Source organism: Grammomys surdaster, unplaced genomic scaffold (assembly GCF_004785775.1).
Source record: "Grammomys surdaster isolate TR1022 unplaced genomic scaffold, NIH_TR_1.0 267, whole genome shotgun sequence".
NCBI classification, from domain to species: Eukaryota; Metazoa; Chordata; class Mammalia; order Rodentia; family Muridae; genus Grammomys; species Grammomys surdaster.
The window spans coordinates 1013944-1033489 of record NW_021604708.1 but is presented as its reverse complement, the minus strand read 5'-3'; the positions used below and the strand labels follow the sequence as shown (position 1 = coordinate 1033489).

General features: G+C 38.0%; 1 long non-coding RNA gene across 1 annotated transcript; it reads right to left on the bottom strand.

Moving 5' to 3' along the window:
- Positions 1 to 3311: 3311 nt before the first annotated feature.
- On the bottom strand, positions 3312 to 12409 carry LOC114628327. Its single transcript, XR_003712470.1, has 3 exons — positions 12202 to 12409; positions 4714 to 4795; positions 3312 to 3526 (listed from the first exon to the last, which is right to left on the bottom strand). It is a non-coding gene; the product is annotated as an uncharacterized LOC114628327 (long non-coding RNA).
- Positions 12410 to 19546: the final 7137 nt, after the last annotated feature.

The following is a 19546-nucleotide window of genomic DNA, read 5'->3' as shown; positions in this document are numbered from 1 at the left end:
CACAACCCTATGAAGCCTTCTGTTCTAATGTCTCCTTTATCTTACAAAACTATGCTCAATTTCCTCTTCTTTAGAAAAGACTTTTCTTTCCTGGTCCCTTTCTAGTTACCTAATCTCTGTGGTTATTCTAAATAGAACATCCAATCTAAATCTTAAGAACTTACATCCAAATAGAAGAGAAAACATGCAATGTTTGTGTTTTGGGGTTTTAGGTTACCTCACTTAAGATGATTATTTCTGTCTGCATCAATTTACTTGCAATTTCTATTTTTAAGTGCTGAATAATATTCTTTTCTGAAAATACAACTCTCATTTTCATTACTCATTCATGAGTTGGTAGATATAAAAACTGTGTTTAATCTCTGGCTATAATAAACAGAACACGTATGATAAAGTATCTATGTGATATGATGTAGGATCCATTGGGTACATGCCTAAGAATGGTAAAGCTGGATCTCATGGTAGCTCTATTTTCAGCTTTTTGGAGAACATCCACACTTATTTCTAGAGTAGCTATACCAGTTTGCACTCCCTTCAGAAAAGGAAAAAATGTTTCACTTTCCTTGTACACTTGCCAGAATCTATTGTCATTTGTTTATTGATCTTGACAATTCTGAGTTGTGCAAGATGAAATCTCAATGTAGGTTTAATTTGCATTTCCCTGATGGCCAAGGATGATGAACTCCCTTTTAGTGTTTCTCAGCCATTGAGTTTTATCTTTTGTAAACTCTCTGCTTAGTTCTCTACCCCATTTTTAATTGGGTTATTTGTTTTCTTGATGTTAAGTTCTTTTTTGAATTATTTGTTTATTGTAGATACTGATCGTCTGTTAGATGTATAATTGGTAAAGATTTTTTCTTAATCTATAAACTACTTGTAAGATTGTAGCCTGTGCTGTACAGGTACTTCTTAGCTTTTTAAAGTCCCACTTATCAATTGTTGGTCTTAATACCTGTGCTATCTATTGGTATCTTCTGTTTGGAAAGTCCATTCCTGTGTCAGTGAGTTCAAGCCAATTTTCTAGTTTCTCCTTTGTCAGATTTAGGGTATTCGGTCTTATTCTGAGGTCCTTGATCCATTTGGAGTTAAAGTTTGTGCAGAACGATAGATGTAGATCTATTCAATTCTTTGTGTAACCACCCAGTTTGGCCAGACCCACTTACTGAATACACCATACTACTTTTCTCCCGTTTGTATTTTTGTCTTCGTTGTCAAATATTAGCTGTCTATAGAAGTGTGGACTTGTTGTCAGATCTTCAGTTATGTTTCATTGATCAATGTATCAGCATGCTAATATTGTGACCTTTTTATTACTACTGCACTGTAATAAAACTTGAAATTTGAGACAGTGATACTTCCACATATTTTACTTTGTCCAGGATTATTTAGTTAACCTGTTATTTCTTTATGTTACCATATCAAGTTTAAGATTGTTTTTCAATTTCTGTGAGGAACTGTGATGGAATCTCGATGTGTATTTCATTAAATCTATAGATTGTTTTTGATGACCATTAAACCATATTTATCCAACTGATCCATGAACACAGGAGACCATTACATTTTCTGATATCTTCCTCAATTTCTTTCTTCAGTGCCTTAATGTCTTAAAGTGTGTTTTATTATACAAGTTGTTTGCTTATGTGAGGAGAGCAAAAAAGAAAGTGAGAAACTGAGACAGAGACAGAGACAAGAGCTATTGTGAAAGGAACTGTTTCCTGATTTCTTTCTCACTATGGTTGCTTTAAGGTTACTGATTGTTGTGTATTAATTTTTATTAAACTTCTCTGAAAGTATTTATAGCTAGAGAAATTACCTAGAAGATCCTTTTATGTATAGAATAATATGATTTGCAAGTAAGAATACTTTGACTCCTTTTTCTACTTGTATCCCATTGCTGTTCAATTGTCTTATTGATCTAACTAAGTATTGAGAGAATGGACATCCTTGTTTTACCAATTTAAATGAAAATCTTTGGGTTTCTTTTCATTCAGAATGATGTTGGCTCTGGGTTTGCTATAAATTCCTTTTATTACATTAAGATATGTCCCTAGTATCTCGTCTCTGGAGTTTTATTACAAAGGGATGTTGTATTTTGTAAAGGACCCATTCTGTATCTCAGGAGATAATCATGTGATTTTGTCTGTTATCTTGTTTATGTGATGGATTGCATTTATTGATTTATATATGGTGAACAATCCTTGTATCTCTGGGATGAAGCTAACTCTATTATGGCAGATGCCCTTTTGAGTTTGCTTTTTAACTGAATTTGCATGTATTTTATTGAGTATTTTTGCATCTATAGTCATAAAGGACATTGACCAATAATTTTCTGTTTTGATGAATCTTTGGTGGTTTTACTATCAGAGTAATAGAACCTTTATCAAATAATTTGGAAGTATTTCTTCAGTTTCTACTTTTCAGAATAACTTAGGAGTACAGACATATAAATCTTTAGATATCAGTCTCCTAAACATTATGGGATGGAATTCATCTTTTCTGGGTGATAAGAAATAAAATGTAATTAACATAAGATAGACAGGGCTAGAATGTAACTCAACCTGTACAGCGCTTGCCCAATATTTACAAAGACCTAGGTTCAATCTTCAGCACCACATAAATTAGGTGTTGTGATGTACACTTGTCATAGCACTCAGGAGCAAAGAATTTCAAAGAATTAATCCAAGGTTATCCTTGGCAAAATAGCCAGTTCAAGAATAGTCTGGGCTACATTAAGTCCCCGTAATTTGATAAAACTATCCTAGTTAGGGTTACTGTTTCTGTGATGAAACACCATGAGAACAGCAACTTGAAGAAGAAAAGGGTTCTTTGTCTTATACATCCACATCACTGTTCATCAGTGAAAGAAGGCAGGATAGGAACTCAAGCTAGGCAGAAAACTGGAGGCAAGAGCTGATGCAGGAGCCATCGAGCACTGCTGTTGGGTGGTTTGTTCTCTATGGATTGCCTATTTTCTTATGGAACACCAGTCTGTGGGTGGCCTCACCCAAAATGGCTCCTCCCCCATCAATCACCAACGAAGCCAATGTCCTACAGGCTTGCCTGCATTGATCTTTATGGAGACATGTTCTCAATTAAGGTTCTCTTGTCTCAGATGACCTTAGCTTGTATCAAGTTGGCATGAAACTACCCAGCACTAAAGCAAACCAAAACAAACAAGAAAAGCCAAGAAGGTAAATGATTTTTGTTTAATTCTAAAGACAAGTCTTTTGTTTCCCAGAAACTAAAATCTAAGGCTGACTTGGAAAATCGATAGCCTTTTTATATAGCATTGTAGTTTTGTTTTTTTATCTTTTTTTCCATTTTACTTAGTAGCCAGTATGATATTTTTTCCTCAATGTAACTTGTTTTTTGAAAGAACAGATATTATGGAAATCTCTGAAAAGAACTGGTTTTCCTGTCCTTTTAGACACTGCCAACATTTGGCTCTCTGGTTTATAATAATTGCCACAGTACGTCAGGTGTTGGCGCAGTCTCTTCTGTGGCCATTTGAATTGTCCCAGTTGCTCTTTAAACAGAAATGTGAATTCCCATACAAACATTTCTTTGGAATTCGTGATGGCAACATTGAAAATTGTTGACCTCAAAGTCAAAGAAAATTCATTATTGAATCAAAATATCTAATCATGACTAATATTCAAAATATTGAAAAGATGCTCTATAAAACTACCTTACTGAGTTGAGTGCTTCAGAAAAGCTGCATCCATGGTAAACTTAAATTTTTTCCCCTGATGAAAAAAATGTATATGGGAAATCAGATTGGCACAATTTGAATTCATTTTATATGAATCCAAATAGTTTAAAACAATGTTCATTTCTTTAACTCATGTTTTTAAGTCAATAAGATGGTGGTCATATCCTTCTGCAAAGAAGGAAGTAGAAACATCCAATATCTCTGATTTCATATAATCTCCTTGCTGCTTGGATCATCTCTGGATGGGAAAGGGAAGCCTGATTTTCTTCTTGAAATTCAATATTTCCCCGGAGCTTGACAGACTAGTTCCTGGCACTCAGTCTGTCAGCCTCGATTTATGTATCAACCAATCTCACTTTGTTCCAAGAAAATGATTAAATTGCCTAAGTCATAATTTCATTTGGGTTTAACGATTTAAACTATGCTGTCACTCATGTCCTTGTCATTCAGATAATTTCACAACTATCTAATATTATGTAGTGCCATGTTTTCTGTTTTAAAATCAAGTACTATGATGTTGTCTCTGCCCTCCAGGAGTTTATAATCTTAAGATATTTTTCTTCCAGAAAGCTTGCAAATCCCTATGAATTTTGAATTTTGCTTTAGTCTTTCCCCAAAGTTCTATCTCAAATATTTTATCTTTAATTCGAAGAACAAGATATAGTACCAGTATGTGTAATGTGTGTATATATATATATATATATATATATATATATATATATATATATATATATATATATATATATATATGCACAGGTGTGTGTGTATGTATGTATGTATGTATATATGTCCTTGAGAACACAAATCTGCCATACCAGTAAGTGCAGATACATTTTTGTGGGGGCTAGTAGGACTTTGATAGGCTATGCACTTGGCTTGTTCGACCATGAAAATATGGTAGTAACATTTTTACAATACTCTATTAATAATTGGAAGTCAACTCAATGCTTTGACCAGCATATCAGTCTTAATCATATAAAAGTTGAGAGTGCAGAAGATACCTTTCTCCTTTTGTCCACAGACTAGCTAGATATCAGCTTACTCCAGTAGCTTTCATGTGGATGGCAGCCAGTCCCTTCTTCACTTCCATGGAGATACAGAGCACAAGGCACTAATAATTTTAAACAGAATCAAGCTAGAAGTGGTCTGAAGGATTTTTATTTTTATCTCAATGTCTTCTCAAACACAACCATCTTCAGAAAGCACACATTATTGATAACTGTTGTACCTGTCTTTCTTTCTAAACAAGTCACCCACATGCAGTTTGCACTTGATGGTCCTGGGGGAATATCTTCTTATCTCTGTGCATGTGATAACCTACTTGCTGCTGAAGCTGGCCCAGGCTCTCCCTTCTCTTTGGCAAGCTTATTTATCCTTTTCCCAACTCTGACATTCCTAGCTCCAGCTGCCAGGATAGGCCTGGTGCCTTTCTCAGAGTAGATTAGTTTGCATTCTACAGGATTAAAAAGATTTAGAGAGCAACTGAGAGTTGGCAAAAAGAGCCTGAGTTGTTTACAAATGTCAAAAAAAAAGTGCTGCCAGATTTCTGAAAGAAGAAAATGGAAGGACAGATGGAGGCACCTTTAAATCAGGTTTTAGCAGACAAAATGGTGAGAAAACAGCAGCCAGGACCTTTAAGAAAACAATCTTCTTATATGTTGAGAAAGAAGGAGGGTGTGGAGAAGCAGACAGAGAATGATGCTTTTTGACAAGGAGTTGAGAATTTTCAAATTGGACAGTTTCTGGCATCATACTCCAGACTCTTCTGGTCTAGTCAATCTTGTGGAAACCAGCACTGGGAAAAGACAAACCAGAGCAGTGGTGTTGAAGGGCACAGTACTCTTCCATTACACCTGCTGCTTGTATTCTGATTTCTTTGATGATTCAAAGAAAGGGGTGATGGTGGGCCTTTTGTCTTTGATGTGCTTTCTCAGAGAAAGGGGACAGTTATCAGCTCAGAGAGAAGCCTTGATCTCCCAGAAAGTCTGTGCAGGTGACAAAGGAAATGAAGAAAGCTGATTTCAGTGCTATGTCTTGCATGTGTCCAGCAATGGCTCCTGAGAACAAAGAGAAGCCATTGTCCCTGTAACCCCAAAAGGCTCGGTTAGGTGTGAGAAAAGAATCAGAACATGTCTACTCCACTATATGTGTGAAACGATTGGAAACTGTTCCATCATGTTTTCTGCCTTCGATAGGGAGCAGCCTTGAAGAAGAGAGAACCAGTGTGAATAGAAAGAAAAGGGATGAAAAATGGCCACGATGTTAGAAACTTGGTACAAACTTCCTTGGGGTTTGACTGAACTTGAAGTAAATGCTTAAGTCTATTGGGAGACCTCCACAGGAGCAGTGTGTGTGTGTGTGTGTGTGTGTGTGTGTGTGTGTGTGTTAGCTGTGGCTGTGTGAGGGTGTGGGTATGTGTATGTGAGTACAGGTACTCAAAGAGGCCAGGCACATTCTATCACTTCAGGTGGAACTACAGATCATTTGTGTGGGAACTAAATACAGATCCCCTCCAAGAACTCTGACCTTTGGAGTTGTCTCTTCTGCACAAGAATTAACTTTTACCAAGCCAAAACCCAGCATTCTTGACTGATGAGCTAATTCTCCAGCTCTAACACCCCTTGATACCTGTTTTTTTTCCTTGTTTTTTCTTTTCTTTTTTTTTCCCAAAGACAAGCAGAAAGAATGGAGTTTGAGACTTCCTTATGGTTGGCTAAAGACTGATGAATCCTCCCTCAGGTATCAGCTGTCAGGCAGTTAGTCAAACTTAGTTTCTCCATTTATCATACAGGTAGGGGTGGTTAACTCCTGTGGTTCAGAGAGCCTTTAAAAGACATCCAATTCACTTGTTAAACTCTCACCTCTACCTTTAGCAGCTCAGCTGTGCTGGTGACCTCCACCCCTCTCCTGTGCTTCTCAGAATATGCCTTCTTTCAAGGCATTGCTAAAATAGATGACATCATACTCATTGGCTTGCATTAGTGATTGAGCTGCCATTGAGATCAGAAGCCCATGTCAGGGCCATCTGTAGATATAGTACCAATCAACAGGCAACCTATTCAAGTGCATCCAGGGTAATTACTCTAGGAGAGAGATCCTTAAGGGATGTTCATGTACTTCCTGTCTGAAAGCAGAGGATGGAGCTTATCCTCTCTGGAGAATATTTAAAGCTTCGTAGACTTTTTCTCCTGCCTCTGCTTTTCCTTTCTCCATCGAGTTCCTCCTCATAGTTGGTGCATACTCAGCCTTGTTGTTATGCCCCTTTACCCTGACTGCTCTCTTCAGATATTTCCATCTTACTTTATTATTTGCATGTGTGCATCAAAACACAAGGAACCAAACATAGCCCAGGGAAGCCAAAGTTCTCCTACAGTTTACTCATTGACTAAAAATTGAGTGATAGTCCCATGCAGCTCAGACTGGACCAGAACTTGTTATCTTGAGCCAGGGTTGAACTCTCTGTGTCCCTCCTCCAGGGACCAGGCAGGCTTCCCTACATGCAATAATGTTACGTAAGCATTTATGTCAATAACTTTCAATTATGTGAGTCATACTTCCTTGGGCCCTTCATAATATCATCCTATTTAGCTCTTTTTAAAAAGGTGTTTCAATTTCTCCAATCTAATTTGCATTGTCCTGTCTTTATGAATTCTTATCTTATTTCCTATGAGTGTGTGTGTGTGTCTGTGTGTGTGTGTGGGGGGGGTGTTGCCATGCAGGTGTATGTGGCAGCTAGAGATTGCCAGCTAGGTATCTACCTCATTGTTTTCTATTTTGTTTCAGTGTTTGCTTTTGATTTGTTTTTGAGACAGGGTCTCATTATGTAGTCAAAGATAGCCTAGAGCCCAGTAAATATAGATCATTTTGGTTTTAAATGCATAGAAACCCACCTGTTTCTGTCCCTAAATGCTGGGATGAAATGTGTGTGCTACCTTAATACCTGACCTATCATGTTATATATGTATTTTTTGAGGCAAAATCTCTTATTAGTTTTGTAGCTTTCCATTTCAGTTAGTATTGCTTGGCAAGGAGTCCTAGAATCCACATGTCTCTACCTTCCAGTATTGAGGGTATAGACATGTACCACCACATACAGCTTTCATGTGGGTTCAGAAGATCTAAACTCAAATGTTCATGTTTGTGCCACAAGTACGTTAGCCACTCCACCACCTCCTCAGCTCCATCCTGTCTTCATCACAATGGCATTTCAGTACCTCTGAGTGTTAGCAGATCCAGACTCCATTCTACCGGTAACAAGCTCCATAGGGGAGAAAACCTTTTTCCCCTAAAATCACATTAGGATATAACCATATCACAATGATACACTGATAATTATAGAAAACTGGACAAATGGGAATATCTTCTGAGGGCTCTTAACCCTTTTAGTCATCATTGGGGTGTTCTCTGAAAAGATTCTCAAGTAGAATCGTCAGCTTATAAAACTGAAAAGAATAGGAGACTGACTATGTTCTGAGTCCTGAGAAACATTCTAAGAGCATCAGTTCCCTGAAGAAGAACATGCACGGATTAGTACGAGGCAAGGGGAGAAATAGAGAGGCTAAGGTCACCCTAGTTTGAAGCCCAGTGCAATGGTTTTTTTCCTTATATCTTCCTGTAAATCTAACAAGAGTCTGTGGTTTATTTTAACTTGCTTTCTGATGACTCAAGTCACAAGCTCCAGCTGAGAGACTTGGTTTATGTGGGTGTTTGATTCAGTATAGTATGTGGCCTTTTGGGACTTGAATAAAAACAACCAATTCCTATATTGAACAGTGGTAGAAGTATCCAAAGTCAGATGAGGGAGACAATAGGGGATGCTACCCTTGGTTTTACTTTCTAGGAATTTCTGAAGAACACAGGTCTGAATAACAGAGGTAAGTATACCACCAGCAAGAAAGATGGAGAAGCCATCTCTGTACCTTCAAAACTGAAACTGACAGGATTTTAAAATCTACTTCTAAAGTGCATCAACTGGATGACCTACTGTCTATATTCTCTCAGTATTATTGTCAAACAATTCAATTTACTTCCATAAGCCTTATTATTTTACTTTAAAGGCTTTAAACTAGCACAAGCAATATTAGATTTCATTGCCGCATTTCCAAACAAAATTGTTTTGTTGATTCTCTTCCCCTATTGTCTCCTCCATCTGCCTTTGGATACTTCTACTCCTCCCACAAGCTGTCTCTACTGACATGTATACACTATCGCCCTCCCAAAGTCTGCTTCAACATCTCTTTTCCCATTTTGTGGTCACTGTACTAATTACTAGCTTATATACTCTTAATAGACATTTTTAACTTAATAGTTTTATTTTTGAGTACTTCATTCATGAGCATTGAGTTAAGAGTTAATACTACTCCATCCCTTCCTCTCCTTCCAACTTCTCCAATGCCCCACAGTTCAAAAATCTCTTCTATAGTCATTATTGCTACATATGTAAGCATATATGTGTATGTATATCTATGTTTATATCTTATTTAATGAGTCCATTTAGCTTACTTCCTGTGTACATGTGTTTGGGACTGACTACCTGGAATTAGATAACCTATGTGAAGCTTCTGTCTCCAGGAGACTGATTATTCCTTTCTCAGCAGCTGTTTATCACCTGTAGCTCTTCATTTAGGGGTGGCACACTGTAGAATTCCTCCCATCCACATAGACATGACTAATGTTGTTATTCTTGCATTATTCAGGCAGCCATATTGTTGATAGTTCATGAGTGCATTGATTCTTGTAATGTTTTGGGGACACTATCTCATAGCATACTATGGGTTTTCTGGCTTTACAGTCTTTGCATGACCTATTCCATAATTTTCGATGAGCCTTAGGAAGAGATTGAATTATAGATGTATCAGTTGGGATTGGACACTTCGGAGTCACCTATTCTTGTATTTTGACCACTTTGGAATCTCTGCAACAGTATCCATCTATTACAAAGCAAAGCTTCTTTGAGGAAACCTAGAGCTTATCACACTAGGCTGGAGCATAGGATGTATGACACAGCCTGGTCTGGAGTAGGATAGGAGTCCAACAGTCACTGTAATAACTTCTAAGATAAATAATATGAGGATTCATGATTCACAACTGTGGTCATGGGAGGACTGAAGTTCCGAAGGGAGAAGTGAACAAAAGCCTCAGTCCTGGTGAAGGCAGGCAGTCAGATCTTGCATGAGTCTCACACAAACCCTCTCTCTGTATCTGCAGATAGGTTCACAAGCTAGGACTCAGCAGTGTCCCAAACAAAACTGAACCATGGAAGCTGAGTGAAGATTTAAACACATGACACTAGGGCACAACTGTGTCCTTGAGCATTCACATGAATGAGCCAAGCAGTTTATAGAGGAAAAAAAGTTCAACACTCCTCTTCTAGTCCTCCAATTTTCCTATATCTACTATGCACATTAGGTATTGATTCTTGATGAAGTTCTGAAGCATAAATGAAAGGTCAGTAAAATCAGTATTGTTCAACATACTGCATCTAATAAAATATCTTTTAGCTGCTCAACAGCTGCATAAGAACAAATCAACCAAAGGGGTAGAATAAATGAGAGAGGTGCTTTACAGACTTACACCTCACTGAGGTGCTATTGGCAGTGGATAGACAATTGCAGGTGGATGAAGAATCATTGTTTTTGTTTATTTGTTTTGTCTTATTTTGTTTTTACTATGTTGCCAGTAGTAGTTTTTCCATGCACTGGTGGGTTGTCTTCCACACATGTACATGTAGGTAGCACTAATTGAACTTAGAGGGTTATATACAAAAAGGACAATAATTTTAAGAGATGTATATTAGGGGTGATACGGGACATTTGGAAAAGGGAAATGTGGTAGATGTGATTATGTTTCATTGTATAAGTACATGAAATTACTCAGAAGAAAGAAAGGTTTATAATTAAAAAAATAAATTATCTTCTTGTTCTAACTACTATTTTCTTATCTTTGTTTTTATCTAGGTTCTATATGGTTTAGGTTTCTAATCTTCCAAATGTCAGATTTTGACTTGAGGAGGAACAAAGAGAAAAAGAAACCACCTCAGTTCTCTTAGAAAATGATTTTGGGTTGAAGGATTGTTTTCATTTTCTGTAAAATTGAGATTTAAAATATAAACCTGGCAAATATGAATTTACAGAGATGCCCAGTAGTGTGTCTGGCTAGTGCAGAGGTTTGCTAATGGCTGCTGGACTCCAGACACTAAATTGAGCTATCATGTTGATCCAGAATCTACAGTTGTGAGGGCTGCCATAGCAATGGGCCACAAACTAGGTGACTTAAGCAGCAGAAATTTATTTTTTCAAGGCTCCAAAGGCTAGACAGCTGAGATCAAGGTGTCAGCAGACAACTACTCTTCCTCTCTGAGGCTGCAGAGGGAAGGAAATGTCTTGGCTATTATCCAGCTAGCTGCAGAAGTCAGTATTCTCCTCTCTCTACATTGTCTTCTGTTGACATCTTTCAAATGAATTCCCATCTCTTTGCTCTTTCTGAGTTATTATCCCATGGCTCCTTCTCCTTGTAAGTTTGAGGAGAGCTGAGGGAGGCAGGCAGTCTGGTCTCCTCACTCCTTTGTACTTTATCAAGACGACTGCCTTCATGGAGAAAGTTTAAGGAACAGCTTCATCAATACCCACAATCACTCTCTTGGGCAGCAATCATTGAAAGTGAAATCAAAATTATTTTGTCTACATTTCATTAGCTAACTTGTGTGTATGTGTGTATGTGTGTGTGTATGTGTGTGTGTATGTGTGTGTATATGCGGACGCATGCACGTGTGTATGTGTGTGCATGCATGTGTGTATATGTGTGTGCATGTATACATGTTTGTTTGATTTTGTACATGTGTGGAGATCTGAAGAGTCTTGTGCTTCAATTCTAAGGCACTATCTTTTTATTTACTTAATTTTACATGTGATTCCTCACTGGTATCAAATGCATTCCTTTGGCTAGACCAATAATCCTGAAGGATCTCCTGTCTCTAGCATCCTTGTGTTTGGATTGCATGTATACATACCACGCTCATCCACTTTCTTTCATTTACTTTTCTTCTTTCTCTTTTTTTCTTTTTAACATGTGTTCTAGGGTCAAACTCAGATCCTCATTCTTGTAAGGCAAGCGCTTATTACATAATTACCTCCTCAGCCCCCCTAGCCTCAGCATCTTCCCTTACTGTGATACCAGCACTCCATTCTGTCTATACCTGGATTCAAGGATAGGCCTGTAGAACAGTACAAGAGTAGGTGGCCGGGGTGGGGGACGGGGACTGGAGCCTGTTCTCTTTTGATTCATATCCTTGTCTTTCACTGATTTACTTCCAGTGAGTATAATGATTTACCATTTTGGTGGTCTTTATTCACTTTGTTCTTCATAAGCCCTTCGTTGGCTTTCTAGAAGTTATTGCCACTGAATTAGATTTTAATGGAGTTAATATATCAGTATGTTATTTAGCAGTTTAGCCCGTGATTAATCCTAGAGAAGTTGGGTGAATGCCTTACCAGAAGGCTGTGTGTTCTCCAATAACTGCATTACTCATGTGGGATATGGAGGGACAAATCCAGAGAAGCAGGAAAAATGAGGCCAGGTGACTGGGGAGGCAGGGCTCCAGGGCTTAGTGTCTTAGAAAGGCAACATTTTTCTCTGGGGGTGGGGCTCAGTTTTCCATTCTAGGGTCTTTGGTGAGGAAAGCAGACATTAATCCTACAGAAAATAAGATGAAAATGTTACTCACTTCTGAACGAAGCTTAATGATGAATCAATAGAGTCGCCTTTGGATTTTTCTTTTCAGTGCACTGACTCTAAACAATGAGCAGGTCTCTGGCTTATGTGCACCTAAGACTTACAGTTAAATTAGTTTTTCTCCCATTTCCTTACCAAATGAGAAGCAATGTAATCTTTATAATGTACTCATTAGTAAGATCCAGACCCATTAAATTCAATCTTTGGTTTTCACCCATGCTATCAAATACACATTAACCCCTCTTGCATTTCCACTTTTCAGAGAAAGGAAATAACAGTAGAAAATTCATCTGAACTTTGCTCACCAACACAGATAGTTACAGTGTCCTGAAGAGTCTACAGATAATATATGGATTTTTATTTCTGTCTTCCTTGCCTCCCATGTGTATGCTGTGTGCATGTGCATGCATACACACACACACACACACACACACACACACACACCATACACACACACACATACCATACTACACACACACACACACGTACAGTGTTTGTATGTATGTGGGCTTGAGAGAGAAAGAGAGAGGTATACAGGTATATTCACCTGTGTGGAGGCCCCAAAGTTAATATCTGACATTTTCCTCATTCTCCTTTGTGTTGACTGAAGTGGGTCTCTTTTTGAACCCAGAGCTCACAGATTCTGCTGCGTGAGTATCCAGCTTGTCTCTAGCACACGGACTCCAACGATCTCCCAGACTTCTGAGATTCTGACATCATGCCAGCCTAACTTTAAGTGTGTTCTAGGGATTCAACTTTGCTTTCCACACCTGCTTTCTATGGTAGGCAATTTGTTCATTGAGCCATGTCTTTGGCTGTCATGCATACTTTTCCATCTACAGGGTCCCTGAACAGTTGGAGATCCTGCCTTTCTGACTGTGATGTCATCACTTTCTTTTCCACCATGGGTATAGTAAGTGGCACATTTGTCCTTCAGTGGTACCTTTGTGAGACAGAGCTAATTTTTCATTCTAGGTACCTGTAGCTACAGGCTCTGTTGATAACACCAAAAACAGCCTGCAGTTCTAGGTTACGCTGACATAGGTAATGACTTAAAATTCCTCTGAGCTTAGATATTTTTTTTTTTGTGCTTATGAGTCTCTAAATTAGCTTTCATTATCTCAGCAGGTCTCTGCCTTTTGAGTTTTGAAAGTCATAGTTTATAAATATAACCAGGGCACCAAAGTTCTTTGCTCTTAAGGTAACAAACCCCTACAGGATGGGAAGGTGTAAGGGTGTTAGTGTTAGCTGAGAATTACATTCAATGAATATAGCAGTCATTGCTCTGAGGTGAATAAAAGAAGTCAAGCTTGATTTGATTTCAGCCACAATGTTTTTAGCTGGTACCAGAATGAATCCATGCCAGAACTGGCAAGGGCATTGGGAGGAGAGAATCCCTGTGGATTGTGTATAATTATACCTAAGAAGGAGGAATATATGAAACACCCTGTGAGGTGCCATTTGGACTCTGTTCCTGTGAAGGGGTTTAATGTTTAGAATCTGATACAGTGAGTCTCACCCAAGTGGAATTTCTACCAGCAACAGATAAATTAGGGTCATGAACAGCAAATATTATTTGTATTACTTATTAACTAGACTTGAAAAGGGCTAAGAAGCCATCCAAACCTTCCTGCCTGCTCTTGGGAAGAAGGTCTTCCTTGCAGAAGGCAGAGGACACTTGGCAATCTGGACCCCTTTCAAAGGTTACAGTCATCGGAATAAATCATTACTCCTGCTTAACAATATCTGCAGCTAGGACATGTATTCTCAGAAATAACATGCCTTTAGACCTGACGTGAATTCTTCCACTTTTTTTCTGGAAGAAATGGGGTGCTTCATATTGTTCAGCCACGTACTAGTGGCTCTATAGCAAAAGAATTCATTACATAGTGAAGGCACTAGCTTGGAGGGTATTTCTTGGGGGAAGTGCTCTCATCTCTGACTCTCATCCTCTGCAGTCTCCAATTGTATTGTTTCAAAGACACTCTCATCCCCTCTGGACAGCCAGTGTGCACACTAGATGGCAGTAATAGCCCATTTTCAGACTCTCTTTTTGTTTTCCCCTCCCCCTTCCGCTTCTGGCATAGTCTTTTCTTGTCCATAGCAATAGAGAATAAAAGATGCAAATAAAGTCTCTTTATTTTGTACAAGGCTCATTCAGAAAAGCTGATATACAATTAAAATGATCAGGAAATAAATATTTTAAACAATATTGAAAACTTCAGGCATGGTGGGTTTTCCTTGGTGGTAGGGGAAGGTCTCTGATTCATTTCTTTGTTTGTTATTCTTTTTCAGACATACTTTAATTACCAAAAGAGGCTTGTTGAGGCCCAAGGTCTAAGCTTAAATGAGACAATAAAAATGTATTTTGGAGGGAGTAGGAGGCCGACAGAATCTAGCCAGGCCAGTTGTTTTTTTCCTCAAATCCTGTGCTTCACTAGCAGATTGACTATGCCTTTATACAACATTAATCTGGATTTCCTAGACACTCGACAGTCAGATGCAAGCTCAGAGCTGCATAAGTATTGCTCATTAACAGTAAGTAAGATACTGGAAACAGAACCATAAACCAAACCAAAGGCTCCTGACACAAGTAGGCCCTTTTAGACTGTTTGTGTAAAATTTAAATCTGCGTTGGTGAGCAGGAAAGAGACAAATTCTGTTTCTGTGAAATGTTCTCAGGCAGCTAATCCAGGCCTCTAGAATGTCCTGTCTGAGGTCAACTTGCATAAGAAGTCTCTACTCTTATTGGAGATAATTCATGTTGTTACCAAGGCAGTAAAAACACAAAATGCTTATCCTAAAACAAATGTGTCAAACTTAAATTAGATGTTGCAGCCATGGATTTTTTCCAGTCCCAACCACAGCACTGGCTTCCCATTGGAATACACAGGCAGGAACTATGCTCCCATTTCCCACAAATTCTGCAAACATCTCTTAAAGGTGGCTATGGCGAAAACCTAAACAACATCCTAAAGAGCAACTCAAATCCATGGGCAGATATTAATTTTTTACTTGGGCCACATGTAAAAATGATTAATGTATTATTTATAGATACTGCCTTTCCAGGGAGATCAAGGTCATCTGCCGACTTCAGGACAATGGGTCAAGTCTTGAGAGGCTGGGCTAATAATCCTGGCTGACAGTTTCTTGGACAATATTGCTGTCCTTTAAGTAGATGCATTTTCCTACTTGGAAAGAACTGTGAAAACATTTTTATTTTTTTAAGTATTTTTAAATTAGTTAGTTACTCATTTATCTGACTTGATCTCAACTCCTTAACTTTGATCAGAAGCAGGGCATGTGCAGGAGTGTTGCTATGGGCACCTTCTCTCTTCCTGGAGCCTCTGAATCATTCTACTCTGAGAAACATACAACTAGCCTTTCCACGTGCCTCACTTACCTTGTCCTCTGTTAATGATATTTCCAGATTGTCTAGGACTCAGAAAAGAAAACTCAGTTATAGCACTGTGAAGGAAAGACTGGACTTTTAGATCATTCACTCAAGAATACAGATGGGAAATTATTTCTAAGAATGTCCTTCAATTCAATATATGATATTATACCAAATCCCATGCCTTTAAAGTTGTCATTTGTATGGATTCCTGTCTGCTGTTGGTATATTGTACTGTGTATACCTTTATCATATGGAGAATATGGATTAGTTTTACCAAACAATCATGGGGCATACTATTGAGGTGCCAATTTATAGAATTTATTGGGTAGTGCAATGTGGAAGGATATAGGGAAGATTTGGCCACTCTAATGTAAGAAGTAAGAAGTACGTTGCAGAACTTACTTTCAAGTAAATATTATGCAAATTAGATGGGTTTCTATGCTCAGCATGCACCAGCAATTCTAAATTGCCTTCTTTTTGAATTCTCTTGTAGTGCTGTCTAAACAGAAAAGGATGTAATGCTCTCACCTTATCTTAAGGCTTATATTACCACCTAGCTTTGGACATTACAATTCATAACAAAACAAAAACACTACAAGTAATTATTACATTATTATAATTGCTCCCAGAGGCAGATTTCTGTACTTCCTTTGGTTTTCAGTTGGAGATTTTGTGATTTTTACCCATTGATTATTGAAATTTTTTACCTTGAATGCATCCTGCAATGCACTATTCTCTATTAATTGGGCTTTAATTAAAAATTTCATGCAACAATTCCTTCAATTACTCTCTACGTATAACATCAGAAATTAGTGAATGGCACACAAATGCTTCAAATGAATAAGCCCAAAACTTCTTAAAAGAGTTTGTGACGTTGAGAAAAAGAAACATCTGTCAAGGGAAAATGCCACAGTGTTATCACCAAAGCTGATAGGAGTTGAGAAAGCCCTAAGCAAGCAGCTCAGGGTGTCTCTGATGAAATGCCCTGGTCGAAAAATATCTTTGTGATAATGAAAAAGATCAATTCATCAACTTTCAATAAAATAGGAATTTCATTTTGTATCTGAGATAGTTATACAAACATGATCCAGAGTTAAAGCCCTGGATTTTTGAAAGGAAGCATCCTAAAATCTTAGTCCTGACTCCACAATGTACTCCACCCTAGTCTGGAACCCATGGCATTGGTTCAGGTACCTATTAAGACTTAGTTTTCCCATTTAATAAATTTGATTCAGATAATATAACAGCTGAGTATCTGGAGTGTGCTTTACCAGATGTTACTACAGTTCATGATTCACAAAATATCTCAGTGTTTTCTTTCTTTTTTTATATATAATTTATTTTTTTTCAAATTGTAATTTATATTCAGTGTTTTCTTATCTTCTACATTGCATGTGGAGTTCCAGGTGTACAGCAAGCAATCTGGGCCAGTTTTTCAAGCAGCCAACAATGGGTTATTAGGTTTTACACAAATGATTATTCCCATTCTTTTCATTCTTTGTTTTTCTTCATATCATTGCACAAGCGTTTCACCTGTTTAGTATAGTGTGGTTATTCACTCAGTGTTCATGTCTTTTAACTAACACATAAATTTATCACTTTGAATAACTTGCACAGGTAGTAGAGTTTTCTAGAGAAAAGAGAAACAGAAAAATAAGTCTAGATTGAAGTTAGGGGAGTTCCTATGGGAAGGTGGGGGAAACTTGGGATAGTTTATCAGAGAAGGATGAATGTGAGACTGCAGAACAGGCAGTGCATCCAAGCAGGGATGAATAAAGGACTGATCAAAGGCATGGGCAAGTAGGTGTGTTGGGAGAAATCTGAAATCAGGGTGAAGGGCTCATCACAGACAAATTGGAATACAGAGCATAGCTATTGACTAAAACCAGAAGCCACATGGCATGGGAGAGTGAGGGGGCTGAAGTGTGTGTGTGTGTGTGTGTGTTGTACTCATGACTAGAATTCAGTTTCTAGTTAGAGTTAGGGGCCATTTATATAACAAAGTCTATCTATCTATCTATCTATCTATCTATCTATCTATCTATCTATCATCTATCTATCTATCTATCTATCTATCTATCTATCTATCTATCTATATGTAGTACTCTAGTTTGGGGCAAATGGGAGTGGGAACTGGAAAGGGAGAAGAAAAATACATGGAGAAAAAAATATTAGAGAATGAGAAATGTCTTCCCAATTAGAGGAGCTTTTAGAGTGAGGTGGGAGATTGTGATGGATGGATTTTAGGAGCTCAGAAACTATAGGAATGAGAGAGGCTCTAAATACTGCAAATCGCCCTGTGTTTCTTATGATATGTCAGATATTAGTGTATTACTTTGTGTGTCTATGCACTGCTTCAAAAGGAGTACTTGGCCTCTTACTTGTCATCAGCTCTGGAACCTATCTCAAGTAGCAAGCTCCCTGCCTTTCTCTGAGTGTCTTTCCATTGTTTCTAAGCACGTAAGAGGGAGGATGGAATTTCAGGCTGGCTCACTTCACTCAGATCAGACCCACAACTATCTCCTTCCCAGAACTAGTTACCATGGCAACCAGTGCCTCCAGTAGTTTCACTCTCTGTCATTTTCTCTTCTGGTAAGAACAAGTTAGTTGGCACATGCTGGATGGAGAAGCCTCTTCCCTGAGTTACGCACTTGACAAGTTGGCTCTACTAAAGATAAATGAGCCAGGCTCTTAGAAACTTTCTTTAAAACATGCAAAAGGTGAAATCAATCTCTTTAACAGCATCAGTAGATGAAGCTGACATTGTATTACTGCTTGTTATTATTAATTATTATTTTTATTGGTGCTGAGTGTTGAACTCAAGTCTTGTACACATTAGGCACCTGCTTTTCTATTGAGTTGTACTCTAGTTCCCAACATGAAATCTGTAGATTGATGAAATCAGGAAACAGTAGTGATGGCCTCCCCAAAACATGGTCCATACTGAGATAATGATTCATTTTTCTCAATTCTTCCGTTCTTTCTTTCTTCTTGTACTTCTCACTTGACAGTCTCAGACAGAAACACTGCCTATCTTACAGTTTCCTGACATTTAGATAAAGTAGATGAGGATGTGAAAATTTCAGAGGTGATCTTGATGTGGAAATAATGCTTTCTCCAATGTTATCTCTCCTCTTTCTCTTCTTCTTCCCTCTCAGTGTTTCTCTTCTCTCTTTTTTCTTCCTTCCTTCCTTCGTTCCTTCCTTCCTTCCTTCCTTCCTTCCTTCCTTCCTTTCTTTCTTTCTTTCTTTCTTTCTTTCTTTCTTTCTTTCTTTCTTTCTCTGTTTCCAACATATACCAATTGAATAAGATAATGTTTTCTGATGACATTTTCTTTCATGAATTCAGTATTCTTTGATCACATCAACACTCCAGTATTGCTTGTCTACTCTTGATCCACTGCTATTCTTCATCTTTCTAGTCGCCCCCCCCTTACTTTGACATCTTTACAAATAAAGTTGAGTTCCTACAGATGAAAGAAGACATGGAATGTATCTTGTGACTATTGTAACTTTCATTTAACATGATTATTTTCTGTATCATTCACATTCATGCATATGACATAATCCTCTTCTTTATGGCTGAGTAAAACTGAAGTGTTTTTGAAGATGAATGCTAATGGTTTTAAACCAATTCTGTGGTAGACATCACAGGAAAAAGTGTTCTTTTGTTAGGAAAAAAGAATCCCCTGATTCTCTGACCTTTTA